We start from the raw sequence: 15540 nt of genomic DNA, 5'->3' as shown, positions 1-15540 counted from the left end.
GGAGGGAAAGTGGATAGTAGGTTGGGGTGGTGTTGAGGCATGGGAGAGGGGGAATAGTGTGTCCACTACCACATTAAACCTTTGTTCATCTGAATTACTGCCAGGACATTCATAATTGTGTCCATGTGTTTGATCATAAATGTGTGAGTTCACGCAGTGGTACATGGTATGTGAAAAGTCAATTCATCAGAAATAATAGTCCATCACTTCCTACCGAACCACTCATCCAGCTCTGACATCATCTGAGAAAATGCGTACACATGCTTCTGTGTGTCCTCATCCTCAGGGGGTGGCATGTCTGCATTGCGGGTAGAGGAGCATTCCTCTGGAGGCAGATATTGTGTAGCATGGCACACACCAGCACAAGTTCCCAACTTTTTCCTGACTATACATTAGTTCCCCTCCAGTACGGTCCAGGCAGTGGAAACGGGCATTCAGGAGGCCAAAGGTCTGCTCAAAACAGACCCTGGTCCTGCTGTGTGCGTGGCCAACTGCTGCAGTGTCATAGTCTCCTGCAAGCAGAAACATCAGAGGAATCAGTCACAGCGTATTGTGTAGGTGTTGCCATTCAATGCACCATGGTGACAGGCATCATACGCTTGCAAATCGGGCTTCATTGCAAGATTTTACTGCATGTGCATGTTGTATGTAGCGGTTCGTGCATTGTAGTGTTACTACATGCACCCTGTTCTCTTGCAGCAGATGTACTTTCCAGGGTCTACAGTAATCATAACATGATGACATGGTGTCTGTTTTGTGTTCACAAGGAAATACAAAAGCTGTGAGAAATAAATTCAAAGAAAGCTACTAATACTGATTGACTTGGTATCCAACAAATGGATATCCTAACCTGAAACTGACCAGGGTAGCCACGAAAAACATACAGCAATGTAAAGTCACACCAAACACAACTTATTGAAAAAGATATATTACAATTTTTATTGCACAAAGGTAAATACATTTAACAAATACACAAAATCTCATGCTTTAAACAAATACATGGTGGATGTATTTTCAACAAATACATGGAGAATTCAACTTCTTTAGTGAATATCCTGGTTTACCAATGCCTGAAACAAGTACATGAAGACAACAGAATTCAACTTCTTTGGTGAATGTCCTGATTTGCCATAAAGATGGAAACCAAAAAGTTGAAAAAGGCCAGAGTGAACTAATAAATTCAGTTGATTATACAGAAATATATAAATGCGGTAATACAGGTCTGCCGATTGTGGAGAATATATAAATGCGGTAGTACAGGTCTGCCTACGTAAACATTTCACATTATTTTGATGCAAAAGTGAGGGTCTCAACCAATGGTGATATAGTAGGAAACAAAAATGAGTTTCAGCAAGAAGAGACCACTGTTACGTTTCGGCGGGCCACCTGTGGGGCTTCTTTAAAGAAAACGCCTTCCTCGGGGCAGAGTAAATGATGATAATCCCTGCAGGGAAGCAGACAAAACAATCCATCACATAATAAATATGTACAAAAAGATTAAAATAAGTAAAGATGTGACTTGCTGTATGCTTCGCAAACATATCACCTGGGTTTATCCGGTGTTCTGGTCCATAACTAGTCTGGCCAAACAATTCTTAATTTGGAGAGGACTACTCATTTGAAACTACCTATGAAGAGAACCTTACCCAAAATGAATGTGGGGGGAATTCGTCAAAGGTAGAAATTCTTGACGCAAACTCGACCTCTGAATGAAGCCTGAGGCAGCAAGGACTGGAGAAAATCACTAAGAGTCAAAAAGTGTGAGAGATAATACAAATGAATATTTGAATCTACCGGATCTACCAGGGAAAGCAATAGAAACAGACATTGGGAAAGAAAAAGATATACCTGAGTGTATATCAGGGCATCTATCCTGAGTAAATCAAGGCCAGTATCCAAAGTCCAACTTCGGAACGAAGAAAAGACTTCCACAAGTTGTTAACAAAGAGATGTCCAATTTTGGAACATTCGTCCGGTAATAAATACCTATCCATCGTCGCAGAAAAAGCAGAAAGAGAGAGGGAGGAAACAAAACAGAAAACCTGTATTATGTAACCGATTGAAAAGAATCTTTACTGACTCAACTCGTCAAAATCATGACATATTTGAAAGATTCTGCGCTAAAACACTAGTCAAAATCATGCATAATATTGCGAAAATGCATAAAGGAAAAAGTTGCTTTTTCCTTTTTGATATTGAAAAGCAAAATAGTTTAGTAAAAAGTAATAATGGGGCAGATAAGCTTACCGTAAACTCTGACGGTCGAAAGAATGCTGCTAGAGCCTATGCTGTCAGTAGCAGTGCATGCGTTAGTCTGACAGTAAAGACTGGGCTGCACGCCTACCTGATGTTTAAGCTTGCAGCGTGATGACGTGTTGTGTTAGGAGACGCGTGTCATGTGGGAAGTCTCTCACAGCTGTAACGTGATGGTGTAAGTCTGACACACCTCCGTACGGATTGGCTCGCAGAGCGCAGCCAATCCCGAATGGTCTTTCTGCAACACACCCTGTGGACCAAAGGATTTCGAAGGCCGGACCTTGCAGTCGAGTAAACATAGAGCCCCGAAGTGTGCAGAGTGCTGAAAAAGGCTGACCACAACAAGGATGCGAAAAATTGTGCATCAAGAGTTATGTCCAGCCCGATGTGTTGACGTACTTTTCCAAAATATGAATAGGCACAGGCAAGTGAAAAAGACTGCCAAGCCAAAGAATGATGAATGAAGGCTACAAACAGTAGCCAAGCTGGTAATGTACAAGAAATGCTGTGTTGAAAACCAGAAGGAATACAAGAGGGATAGTAAAAGATTAACACTATAACCGCTACTGTCAGGTTTAAGTGTTAAGCAATAGAAAATGTAAGTAAAGAGTGTAGCAACGTCATAAAGGTGGAGTAAATTCCTCATTCAGGCCATGAATATGAGTGCCTAGTCGGAAAATCCACCTCGCCTCCCTGTCCAATAAACTTTTGTGTATATTAGTGGAGTTTTGACTGTTTCCAATACCCACCATAATACATTATTGGGTGAGTGTTTAGCGGTCAGGTAGTGATTGACCAGGGGTGCTGTGATCATTTTGCATCATATTCGTGATCGATGCTGCGCAATTCTTATATGCACTGCTCTTGCTAGTTTGACCAACATACCTTAGTCCACACGGACATTCAATGCAGTAAACCACATTTTTGGTTTTGCAGTTGGTCTGGTTGGGCAAAGTCCATACCCAATCATTTATTTTAAAGTCTTTCATTTTCCTCGTAAAGGAACACGCACTGCATGAGCCGCAAGGGTAGTGGCCCTTGACTGAACGCAGATCCCATAAAAGAGTTTTTGAGGAATTCTTACTGAAGCTGGAATGTATCAGTTTCTCCCGAATTTTGGGAGCCCTTTTAAAGGCAAATCGAGGTAGAGGCTCCTCTGGTAGATCCAGTCTGATAATATCCCAATGTTTTAGGATAAGTTTCTTTATCCGAAAGGCTCTGCTACCGTGTGTAAGAACACAAGTCATGTTGTTACTCTCAGTTTGTCGTGTTTTAGTGATAAGCAAGAGGGCACGATCCGTACAGCGTGCCCTTTTCCTAGACCTCTTGATGAGAGTTTTTGGATAACCTCTCTCTCGGAGTCTCTTATCAAGTTCATCCGCTTGTTGGTTAAAATCATGAATGTCAGTACAATTCCTTCTTAAGCAGAGATATTGCCCATACGGGAGGTTGTCCTTGAGGTGCCTAGGATGGTCACTTGTGTAATGTAGCAATGTATTCCTGGCGCTAGATTTTCTATGCAGGCAACATTTGAGCTGTCCATCTTGATGCCTGATGGTCAGGTCAAGAAAAATGACTTGGTTTTTAGAATGTTCAAGTGTAAATTGAATATTGTCATCAATCTGGTTGAGCCAGGAGAAGAACTCTAAGAGTTCATTTTCTGGTCCTTCCCAAATGAAAATGATGTCGTCTATATAACGCTTCCAATGTGAAATTGATTTTTGGAAGGGGTTAGAATCACAAAGAATGTGTTCAGTTTCAAATTTCGCCATAAATAGAATAGCCAAACTCGATACGAAAGTCGCACCCATCGCAGTGCCTTTTATCTGTAGGAAGAAATTCCCACTGAACTCAAAGTAGTTTTTACATAGTGCTATTTCCATCAATTCTAGAATGAAATTGATTGGCACCCTCTGTTGAGTATTGGATTCTGTCAGGAGTTCCAGCATGCATTCTAATGCTTGTGTCTGAGGAATACTGGTATATAAAGAGGTTATATCCATTGTGACTAAGATATGTTTGCTGGGATCAAATTCTAGGTGTTCAAAGATTTGAATAGTGTTCATGGTATCACGTAAGTAGGTTCTTGTTTTCATGCTCAATGGTTTGAGAAACGTATCGATGAATTTACATAATGGTTCTAGTACTGTCCCACAGCCCGAGACTATGGGACGTCCAGGTGGGTTTGTTGTATTTTTATGTACCTTTGGAAGTGCATAAAGGGTTGGGGTGCGACCCTGGCTAGTTGTTAAAAAATCGTATTCATTTTCCGTGACCCAATTGCGGTCAAATGCATATTTTGCTACTTGTTCAATTTCCGCTTTGATGTCCTTCGAGGGGTCCAAATACTGGGTGTTAGTCATCACGACTATTCCCCCACCCTTATCTGCAGGCTTAATCACAATAGCCTCATTGGATGCCAATTCGGCAAGGGCTTTGTTTTCTTCTGAACTCAGATTATGTTTTATATGTAGTCTGGTATTGGAAGTTTTGAGGTTGGATAAGTCCTTGAGAACTCTTTTCTCAAAGGTTAAAATGTCCTTGGGCATTTGATTATCCTGCGGTGTGAATGTTGAAGGACATCGTATACCGGAGTCCTGCTCCTGTACTCTCTCTGGGTGCGTCTTTAAAGAAAGATTTAAGCCTGATGGTTCGTAGGAATCTACGCACTTGCATTTCCGTAGAAAACCAATCAATTCCTCTTGTGGGGACAAACGATAGGCCTTTATATAAAACAGAGATTTGTGCTGGACTGAGACACAGGTTTGCCAGACTATAGATGGGTATTTTTGGTTCTGTATGATTCATCGGATGCAACGGCGTCTTCCCCAAGGTCTCCGCATTGGTACGTACGGTTGGAACCACGGAGGACCTCATTGTGGTATACCAAATCCTCCTCTGCCTAAAAAAGGATTATTTGGTTGAAAGCTACCAAAGGGTTGGTGTGGGTGCTGCGGTGACTGATTGTCAGACCCACTGCTGCTTGAACTTGAGAACGAGACTCCCCTATTTTTGTTCCCTGGTCCAAGTTTTGATTCTGGTTGTTTATTGATCGCTTCTAGATAAGCTTCAGTGCTATAGGGAAAGATTTTTTCTATTTTGAACTTGCGGATAGCCTTTGCAAGTTTCTTGGTCTTTTTGCCAATTGTGGTGGCTCTGAATTCTGCAAATAATGTATTGACTGAGTCTAATTGGTCCTTTGCATCAGTGATAATTGTACTAGATAAGAATTTAGCTTCTTCTTCTTCTAAAGTTTTTTGTGTTTCCAAACCGATTATTTGGGCTGTAGTAATCGTTAAAACCATGAAGTCGCGACTACATTTAATAGCAATCTGACTAAAGGTAGTCGTGTATTGTTTGTCGGACAAAAAAAGGCAAGGTTCGTTTCTAACAATTAGACCTGCCGGTATCGTGTTGGATTTTAAATATTCACGCAGAAAATGACCATGTAATTCAGTCCTAAAATTCTTCTTTTTCAATTTCAATAATTTGTCACTGTCTGTAGAGTGAGCTAGATTAGGGTTAGTTCCTGCCGGGTCAAAAATAGACGGACCACTTAGTATCTCTGAGATCTGTTCCTCAGTGAAGCTAAACGTTTGACTCTCAGCCATACTGTGAGTAAAAAAGAAAAAATAGAGAAAAAGTATTGATCGGTGATGAACCACAGTCAGCTAGCATTACACATAATACAAAGCAAAGTAAATACGTCAAGAAGTAGTCGAAATGAAAAAGCAAGATGAAACCGGAAATATCTGGATTAAATGTTTTGTGCATGTATGTTGCTGTTGTGCATGTGCCCTGATTGATGGTTTCTTGGGCCTCTATAGGTTTCTGGTGGCAGTGGCTCTTCATTGATAATGGAGTGTAGCTGGGTACTTGGCTGTGTAACTGGCAGGGTCATTGGTGTGGGTTATCATGTTGCATGTAGTGTAAAATTGAATATGGATCTATCATGTTGCATTGTTGTAGCTGTATTCATGTGTGTGTTGGTAGTCCTTACTGTTAATGTGTGTATGCCTGTTCATACAGGTTTGTCTAGCATGTGCATAGTCTTTTCAGGGCATGCATTCTGCTGTTGTGCCCATGCAACCCTCCCCCCGCGATATAGTTGGATGAACTGCAACACCTTCACATACTGTGTAATGTCACTTTTACTCACGCTCTATCCACTTTTGTTGCGCTCTGTGCCTCTACATGTATCCAGGCAGTGTACTGTTGTCTAGGACCATGGCATCGTGGGTGGACCCAGGATAGAGGGCACAGCAGTGTGTGATGTACAGGTCGGGATTTCAGGTCACTTGCATGTTCAGTGAATGGTAGTGTTTCCTGTTGCGGTACCCTGCTTCATGTGCCTGGGGGCCACCAATGCCACACGGGTGCAGTCCAGGGCTGCAATGACATTTGGCATGTGTGCAACGACATTAAATTGTGCCTTCATGGTGTTTACCTGTGCTGGTGTGGTGGGCAGTGAGATGTACCATGACACATGGCGCAGGAGGGCTACTAGCACCTGGACCAACACCTTACAAAATGTTGGCTCTGACATGCCGTGCAGCATAGCCATGGACTGCTGGAAGGAGCAGGTTCCTAGGAATTGTAGGACGGACACTAGCTTTAGCAGTGGGGGCACACCTGTCCTGATGGTAATTCTGCTCTCTATATCAGGCTGGATTGTGGTGAGCAGCTCACTTATGATCTCCCTGTTGAGGCGATACAGTGTCACCAGCTGTCTGTGAGGGTCCAGGGTGAAGGCCTGACCCTGGGTATGGACGCTAGCCTTAATTGGCATTGTCTCCTCCTCCTCCTCTCTGCACCCTGTGCCCTAGGCTGGTTTTCCTACATCTGTAGTTCCATGCGTAGCATGAGCAGCTACACGTCCCATCTCGCAATGGCTAGTGACAGAATGGTGTTGGGAACTGTGTTTGTGAAAGGTGTGTGCCTTATGTAGGGCTCACCTGTGGCTTAATTTGTGGCACCTGTATGCATTTATCTCCATTTGGAGGCTGGAGGTAACAGTGCTGTGTTTCCGGTGGTAATAGTGCCGGATTTTGGCGCTAATTCTGCCGTCTGAAGATTTGTGATGTGACGGCAATTGTGCTTTGCTGTATCAGGGAAATTACAGCCGGCGCTAATACCGCCAGCTGTAATTGCGCTGGCTGCAATTCTGCAAGGTTGAAACACAGTCAGCCGTATGTGCACCAACTCGTGATTCAGGAGAGCTGTAATTATGTCGGTAAATCCATTACAGCCAGTTTTAAGTTGTGATGAGGCCCAGAGTTTTTTATGAGGAATTGAAAAGCGAAGTTCAAAAATGGAAAATAAGCAGATAAAAAGGCCTGCACTACTTTACACCGCTTCTGGCAATTGCATTGCGTTATCCTATGGTGCTTAAAGAAAATAAGGAAAAGGCAAAAGATCTTATTGACTTTATCAGTAATTCCCCTTCTCCACAGCCAAAACTACAACATCCCACTGCATTACTTCCCACCTCAACACACAATCTTATGCCATCAGATTGCCCTACAACAGCAGAGGCCCCCGGGGTATGTTCCGAGGGCAGTGGTGCAGGTATTTCTCTCAGCTCTTCACACATTCGGTCAGGTCTCGTGTGTGGTCCCTCAGCCCCAATCTACAAGCCCGTTTAAGACAGCAATCGGGCATTGCAGCAGATGGGGTGGTATTTAAGTGGCAGTACATGTTCTCTGGACAGTGTGGACAGTGGGACATTTTAGAAGTCTGTTTAAAGAGTTTCCAAATTTTAGAGAAGAATCAGAAAATGCATTGAGGGTTGCAGACTGTTCTATAGTGATATAATCCTGAGTGGGCCTGAGTCATATTGACAGCAGCGATGTTTCAGTACCTTATAAATCATACTAACTGGGCAACTTTAAATGCACGCAGAGGTATAGAAATAACTCAAATCAATGATAATCTAATAGCCAGAATACTGGAACAGGAAAAATTGGATTGGGGTAAAATTAACAATTTGAACAGAACAGGGGTTAATCACCCGGTGATTATTTGGATCATTTGAAAGTAGTCTTTTTCCACTGTCAATGCATTGTTGCGCCTACAGAGACTACACAGGCGGTGGTCACTGCAGCTTTTGTTTAGGGACTAAAGCCAAAATAACAACAGCACTCGGAAATCGTTTGTGTAGGATGGCAAAAAAAAACTCAGTCAGAGTTGCAAGTCACTGTTTAGAATGCCAAGAACCTAAGTTAGGAAATGATGAATCACAACTAATGGCTTTACAATTGTGAAGCTTTCTGGAATGAGTCAGGAGCATAAGCGCAGGCACCAATGCGAGAACAGCAAATGGCAGCAGACATTGCAGAGTTAGGGGCAGGAGAAAAGGTGGTGTGAATGGTTCTCAAAACCCACCCCAAGGAAGTAATGCTGCATGCAAATATTGTAAAAAAAAGAAGAGCACTGGACATTTGAACACCCCAGTAGACCTCAGCAGGTTCTTCCACCTTGACATACATTGCCATACACCAGTGCCTCACCTTCGCAGCCGTAAAGATGGCAAACCCATAAGTAATAAACTTATACTAGGAAAGCCTTAGAGCATGTGACATCATAATGCATCCAGTGATTCCTGTTATTAAAGAAGGTCTAGGTGTGCTATGTGTGATTAATGCACAACCTGTACAATGTCTTACATCTTCTTGCATCAATCGCCCAACCCTCAAGTCTAAAGGATTTCCAGCTGTATTTCTTTCATCTGCAACAGTTGAAACGGTTGGTATTTCAAACCAGCCTGTTGTATACCCTGCATCTATGCCCGGATCTCTATCTCTGAGCCCGATATCAGATCAACATACATTTTTATTCATTCTCTCCTCACCTGCTGATTTAGTAGGGTGAGATATGCTTTTTAAACTCAATTGTACTATATACTATGTACTGTACACCTTATGGAGTGTTTTGGAAGTTCCCTATGAAAACTCAGATTATATAATAGTTACATTATTGGAAAGACTGATTGGACCATTGGTCTCCACTGAAGGTTCTCTAAGTAAAGATCTCATTGAATTTGTGTCCAAAGTTCCCAGCTGTTTGTGGTCACAACATGTTAATGAAGGAGATCAAATGCACAATGTAGAGTTGTTTCTGGATATCTGTAGATCCTTTCAAACCCTTTTCAAGAGTATGCCCTGAAGATGAACAATGTATTGCACCAATTATTCATTAATTGTTGAAGGAAGGTATAATTGTACCATCCACTAGCTCCTATATGCCCCTATTCTTCTTGGAGAAAACCAGGTAAAGACATTGGGCCTCATTACAAGTGTGCCGATCCAGAAACAACAGTGCCGGTAACCCTACCGGCACCGTTGTTTCCGGAACGTCACACTACAGATTTGGCTACCGGACCCACTGTGTCCAACAGAGCAGACCCTGCCGGATACAGCGTCCATGATGGGCAAGTCGTCCCGGAAGCCCTGGCACCGTTATTAACGGTGCCGGTGCTTCCATGGTCCACACTCCCATGGAGTCATTGGACTCCATGAGAAAAGGGATTAACAGAATTACTGGTGCCTGACTTTGCAGCCACCGGGGAAATAATACCCCGGTATCACCGGCAAGGTTACCGCTGGACCCGTAATGAGGCCCATTGATTTGTTCAGGACTTCCGAGCAGTGAATTCTGTACAGTTACCCATCTTCCCAGTGGTACCAAATCATGCAGCTATTCTTTCTTGTATTTCACCTTCAGCTATGTGTTTTACTGTTCAGGATCTGTGGTCTGCTTTCTTTTCACTCCCTATACGATCAGAATGTCAATATTTGTGTGCTTTTGCCTATCTCAGATTACTGTATAAATAGACATGCCTGCCACAGGGCTACATTAAAAGTCCCACACAATTTTCACAGATTTTATGGAATGATTTGTATGATACCGTGCTTCCTGGAAATGTACTGAGTGTGTTTATTACAGAATATTTTCATTTTTGTAGTGTAACAGAGTTTGAAATAAAAATATAAATATATTTTTAGAAATGTATTAACTGTAGCATGTTGTTACTAGGTCAATATTCCAAAGGATATATCATTTTTTGTTGCAAGCATTAAAGGCCGGGGGTGTCCCTTGGGTTCCTAGCAAGCATAGATAGGTGTAAGTCTACTCCAGGTTTGTTGTTACACCGTGGAAATGTACATTGTGCAATATGTTTATGATCTCTGACTAGCATCAGCCTCTATTGAAGCATGTACATTGTATACTTTTCTACTCTTAACTGCATTAACCAATAATGGGCACAACGCCTCCAAGTAATAACTACAATGGTGTCAAGATAGAGTGCATTATTTGGGCTCACCACTTAAAAGACACGTGTCTTGCTGAAACTCGGAAGATGGCAAAACTCACCAATGTTGGTCAGATGTGTCCTTTCCTGGGCATGGCAGGGTATTGCTGGCAGTGGATGATCAGATATGCTGCCCTTTAGAAGTCTTTGCAGAATATTACATGTTTAGAAACACCTGTGCCCCTTCAGTGGTCTTCTGAAGCAGAACAAGCATTTACAGTTAACAAGCATTCACTTACAAGTGCCCCCGGTACTGGGTCTTCTGAGTTACAAGAAACCATTTGCCTTTTACTGTCATGAAGGAGCAGTATTGCTAGAATATAACGAGAGTAATACTTTAGCAACATTAACACAGAAAATGGATGATCAGCAGAGATTGTTGACCTACTATAGGAATGACGTGGATCGTTTTGCTTCTGGATTAAATCCTTGCATGCAGTCTGCAGAGGCCTCTGCAATAGCAGTTTAGTTATCTCAGTGTCTGGTTCTGCATTTCCCACTTATTTTTGCAGTCCCTCATGCTGTCACAAGTTTAACATTGAAAACAAAAACACAACACGTATTACAGGTATACAGTGTCCTGTACTTAATCCTGCCGCATTACTGCCAAGTCTGGCAGATGGTAGGCTGCACATCTGCATTTCGGTGACCTCTGCTTCATATTACCTTAGAAAATACCTCTTTCATGGGAAAATCCTGAACTAATCTATTTTGATGATGGGTCCTACCTAAAAGACGAAAATGATAAGATGACTGCTGGATACACATTGTATTCTTCCCAAGATGTAATTGAAAGTACACACATTTCTGATGTATAAACTGCACAAAGTGCTAAAATGTTTTCTTTCATTAGAGGATGTGTAGTATACAAAGATAAAACAATTTCAATGTATACAGATTCCAGGTATGCCTTTGTTTTTTTCTAGGATTATGGACAGCTATGGAAGCATAAGCGATTCTTAACAGCTGCAGGGACCCACATCGTATGTTAATACTCTTCTAAATCCCCTTATGTTACCCAAAAAAGTGGTCATAGTTGATTCTGTTGCCCTTAACAATGTCCTCTGTTTTATAACCAAAACAGTCAGGTACTCACAGGTCCCCATGTGGCCATTCATATGCAGTAATATTGGTCACTTTTGTACTGTCGTAATTTTTTTGTAGCGGGCGTTGCTGTGGATAGAAATTGTGAGCATCAGCGAATATCAATAATGATAAATTGCCATCAGACCTGATCAAGCATTAGGAGCAGAGATAAATGGAGACCTCCACATTATGAACCTCTGCTTTTAGCTCTCAGGGACTTAGATTATTTCTAGATGCAATTAATATGTATTGTACTCTGTAAACTCTGTTTAGGCAAGACTATAAAGGCCCCTGGGTTGAGTCCAGTTAGGAACAGATGGTTTGATTCATATAATCAAGATAATAAATACTGATGTAATATAGATGCCTGCTCACTGTGCTAAGAAGCACAACACGATGAAGTTTAGAAACATATTTTGAACACCCACTTTTTTGTAATGAACTGTCAGGAATTGTAATAGGAATGAGCATTGAAAGTGTTTTTCATTGTGATGTCATAAGTCTCAGGGTCACAAAGCCCTGTAACTGGTTGGCACGCAGTAAAACCCATAAGGCTGTGTGATTACAAAGTGGCAGGCTTCCAGATCAATGTTCTGCTTCATAAAGCATGAGCATAGTATAGTATGTGATATACCGGTGTGTGAGTAGGCAGATGCTTACAGTATGAGCCCTGTGACTTGATTTGTATGCAGATAGGGATGATGGTGAATTGATGAGCAAGCACGCTATGTACTGCTGGGCGTGCTTTAGACAATTATCACCCACCTTTTGGGTTCCACTGAACCATGATTTGATTCAAACTTTATTTAAATTGCCAGTTACTATAAATAGTCCAAATTAATTGTGGGCCCTGATTTGTTCACACATAATAATGAGGAATTCCAGGACTAGAGTAATTGTTTTTACCTATGGCATACAATGTCCAAATTTCATGAATGAGTAATTATACTGAATACTGAGGTTAAATCCAGGGAGCAGTGTGCATTTGTTTTTTGGTGTTTATTTAAATTTGAAGAGCTAAAGAGCTTTCATACTAGTGCTTCACAGACAATTATTAACAAATGTACAAGGAAAAAGGTGACGGGGCATGCATGGCCAACCAGGGAAGCCGAGTGGGTGCTTCCTCTTAGCTCTGTGAGCCTGCGGCCTACTAGAGCCCCAGCCACCGTCGGATGGGAGACTGAAAGGGGGATCCCTTTCATGAGGGACCTACAACCCTGTACAGAAGACTCCTGAGCATGTTTAGACAATTCTGAAGCCTGGAAATCGCAGACGGCGCAAATTTGCTCGGGTGTGGATCTAAGATGCCAGCTGTGACAGAGAGATATTGGGGCAGAGGCCGAGGAGGGTGCTGAGCATTGGGCCTACCTGGAACAGGTCTGCCAAGACCTGCATGAGGGAACTCTAGACCCAGTGACAATGTAGGCTGAGTACCTGTGCCGCCAACTTTGACGGAGACATGTGCCTGCGTAGGACTTGGAGGAACTGGCATGAAGCAGAGATGAAGTGTAGTACTGGGGGCATGGTCAGGGAGCGAGAGTGAGCCCATCCAGTCTCCGTTGCTATGGTAGTGTACCTCCGTGTAAAGCTTGCGATGCAGAGAGTCATGCAATCATCTGGATGAGTTGGTCACTACAGAGGTGTGTGGTTATTGAGGTAGGCCCCAGCAGGGGCATCGCCCAGTTCTTTCAATGTCGGACTGGGCACCTGAGCCAACCTTCATGAGCACGACATCAATTGAAACATACAGTCTGTACCAGCATTATCTCAGAATGGCTAAAGTGCCCACCAAACAGAAAGGAGCTAAGTCAGGAGACATTAAAAGTGTCATACAGATGCAGATATCCTCCAAAAAAAAAAAAAACAGCGATGATGGAGATCAACTCCCGACAGTTCCAGGCAAATTTGGAGGATCGTCCTGCCGCGGAAATTGGCTTGCAGAGCATGTTGTTATTGTTATTGTTATTTTGCATTTGTATAGCGCCTTATATACCATTGGTATGGTCCGAAGGTGCTGGTAGGTTGAACGCCCTTGGGAACCGAAGTTCGGGTCAGTGGAGAGATTAGAGAGAGTCCAAAAGTGCATGTGCGCACCAGGTATGTGTGCAGCAGGTGCGGAATTCCTGTGGTAGCTGCTTCTTAGTGGTAGGTGTGGTGGTTGAGGGATCAGGAGTATGTGTTCGGTCTGGCCTGGATTATCCAGACCGAGTGTGGCAGCGTTAGGCCTGAGGAGAACGCCTGGCTGGGGGTGTGAAACCAGCGATGTTTACTTAGAGTGATGGGGGGAGAGTGGCAGATGTTGATATGAGAACAGTTATACCGAATAGTGTCATAGTATCTCTGTGTTCTAGTTGAATGGTGGTGTAAGGAGAGAGTAAGCGTGGGGTGTGATATGAAGTATGTTCTTTCAAAGGTTCCTTGCATTCCATAGCAAAATAACCACATCACGCAATTCTGCAATGTCTCTCCTCTGCTCTATGCACTATTCATCCACTCAGCGTACTCATCCGTACAGCATACTCATCCGCTCTATATATCCATCCAGCCCATGCACTCATTTGTTCCATGCACTCATCTGCTCCACAGACTCATCTGCCACTCATCAGCTATGTACTCAACCGCTCCACTGGCTCGACAGGCTCATCTGCCACACGTCAGCTCCGCAATCATCCACTCCCCACACTCGTCCGCGTACACTCGTCCGCTCTATGTACTTGTCCGTTTCGTGTGCACTCGTTCGCTCACACACTCGTTCGCTCTTCTCCCACTCGTTTGCTCTGCACACACTTGTTCACTCTCCACACACTTGTTCGCTTTCCACTCACCCGTTTGCTCTTCACTCACCCATTCGCACTCCACACACCCATTCGCTCTCCAAACACTTGTTCGCTTTCCACTCACCCGTTCGCTCTTCACTCACCCATTCGCACTCCACACACCCGTTCGCTCTCCACACAACCGTTCGCTCTCCACACATCCGTTCGCTCTCCACACACCCGTTCTCTCTCCACACACTCGTTCGCTCTCCACACACTCGTTCGCTCTTCACACACTCGTTCGCTCTCCACACACTCGTTCGCTCCCCATACTCAGCCGCTCTCCACACTCAGCCGCTTTCCACACTCAGCCACTTTCCACACTCAGCCGCTCTCCACACTCAGCCGCTCTCCACATTCAGCCACTCTCCACATTCAGCCGCTCTCTACATTCAGCCGCTCTCCATATTCAGCCGCTCTCCATACTCAGCCGCTCTCCGCACTCAGCCGCTCACCATACTCAGCCGCTCCCCACACTCAGCCGCTCCCCACACTCAGTCGGTCCCCACTCTCCTCCGCTCTCCAAACTCCTCCGTGCGCCACGCTCCTCCGCTCTCCATGATCCTCTGATCTGCACGCTCTTCCGCTCTCCACGCTCCTCCCCTCTCTACACTCAACCGTTTTCTACACTCATGTGCTCTCCACATTCATCCGTCTTCTACGTTTAATTGCTCTCCATATTCGTACGCTCTTTACACTCAACCGACCTCCACACCCATCCGCCCTCCACACTCAACCGGCAGCAGCGTTCATCCTCCACGCTCACCCCCAGTCATCTACACTCAGTCAGTCTCCCCCCTCCGCCCTCTCGCCCGCCACAATCTTACGCCCTCCTCATTCATCCGCTCTCGACACTCATCCGCTCTTGACACTCATCCGCTCTTGACACTGATCCGCTCTCGGCACTCATCCGCTCTCGACACTCATCCGCTCTCGACATTTATCCGCTCTTCATACTCATACGCTCTACACTCATCCGCTCTCTACATTCATCCGCTGTCTACACTCATCCGCTCTCCAGACTCATCCGCTCTCCACTCATCCACTCTCCACATTCATCCTCTCTCCACA

The sequence above is a fragment of the Ambystoma mexicanum genome, chromosome 12 (assembly GCF_040938575.1).
Source record: "Ambystoma mexicanum isolate Mex_15411 chromosome 12, UKY_AmexF1_1, whole genome shotgun sequence".
Classification (NCBI taxonomy): Eukaryota; Metazoa; Chordata; class Amphibia; order Caudata; family Ambystomatidae; genus Ambystoma; species Ambystoma mexicanum.
This window is presented reverse-complemented; position numbering follows the sequence as displayed.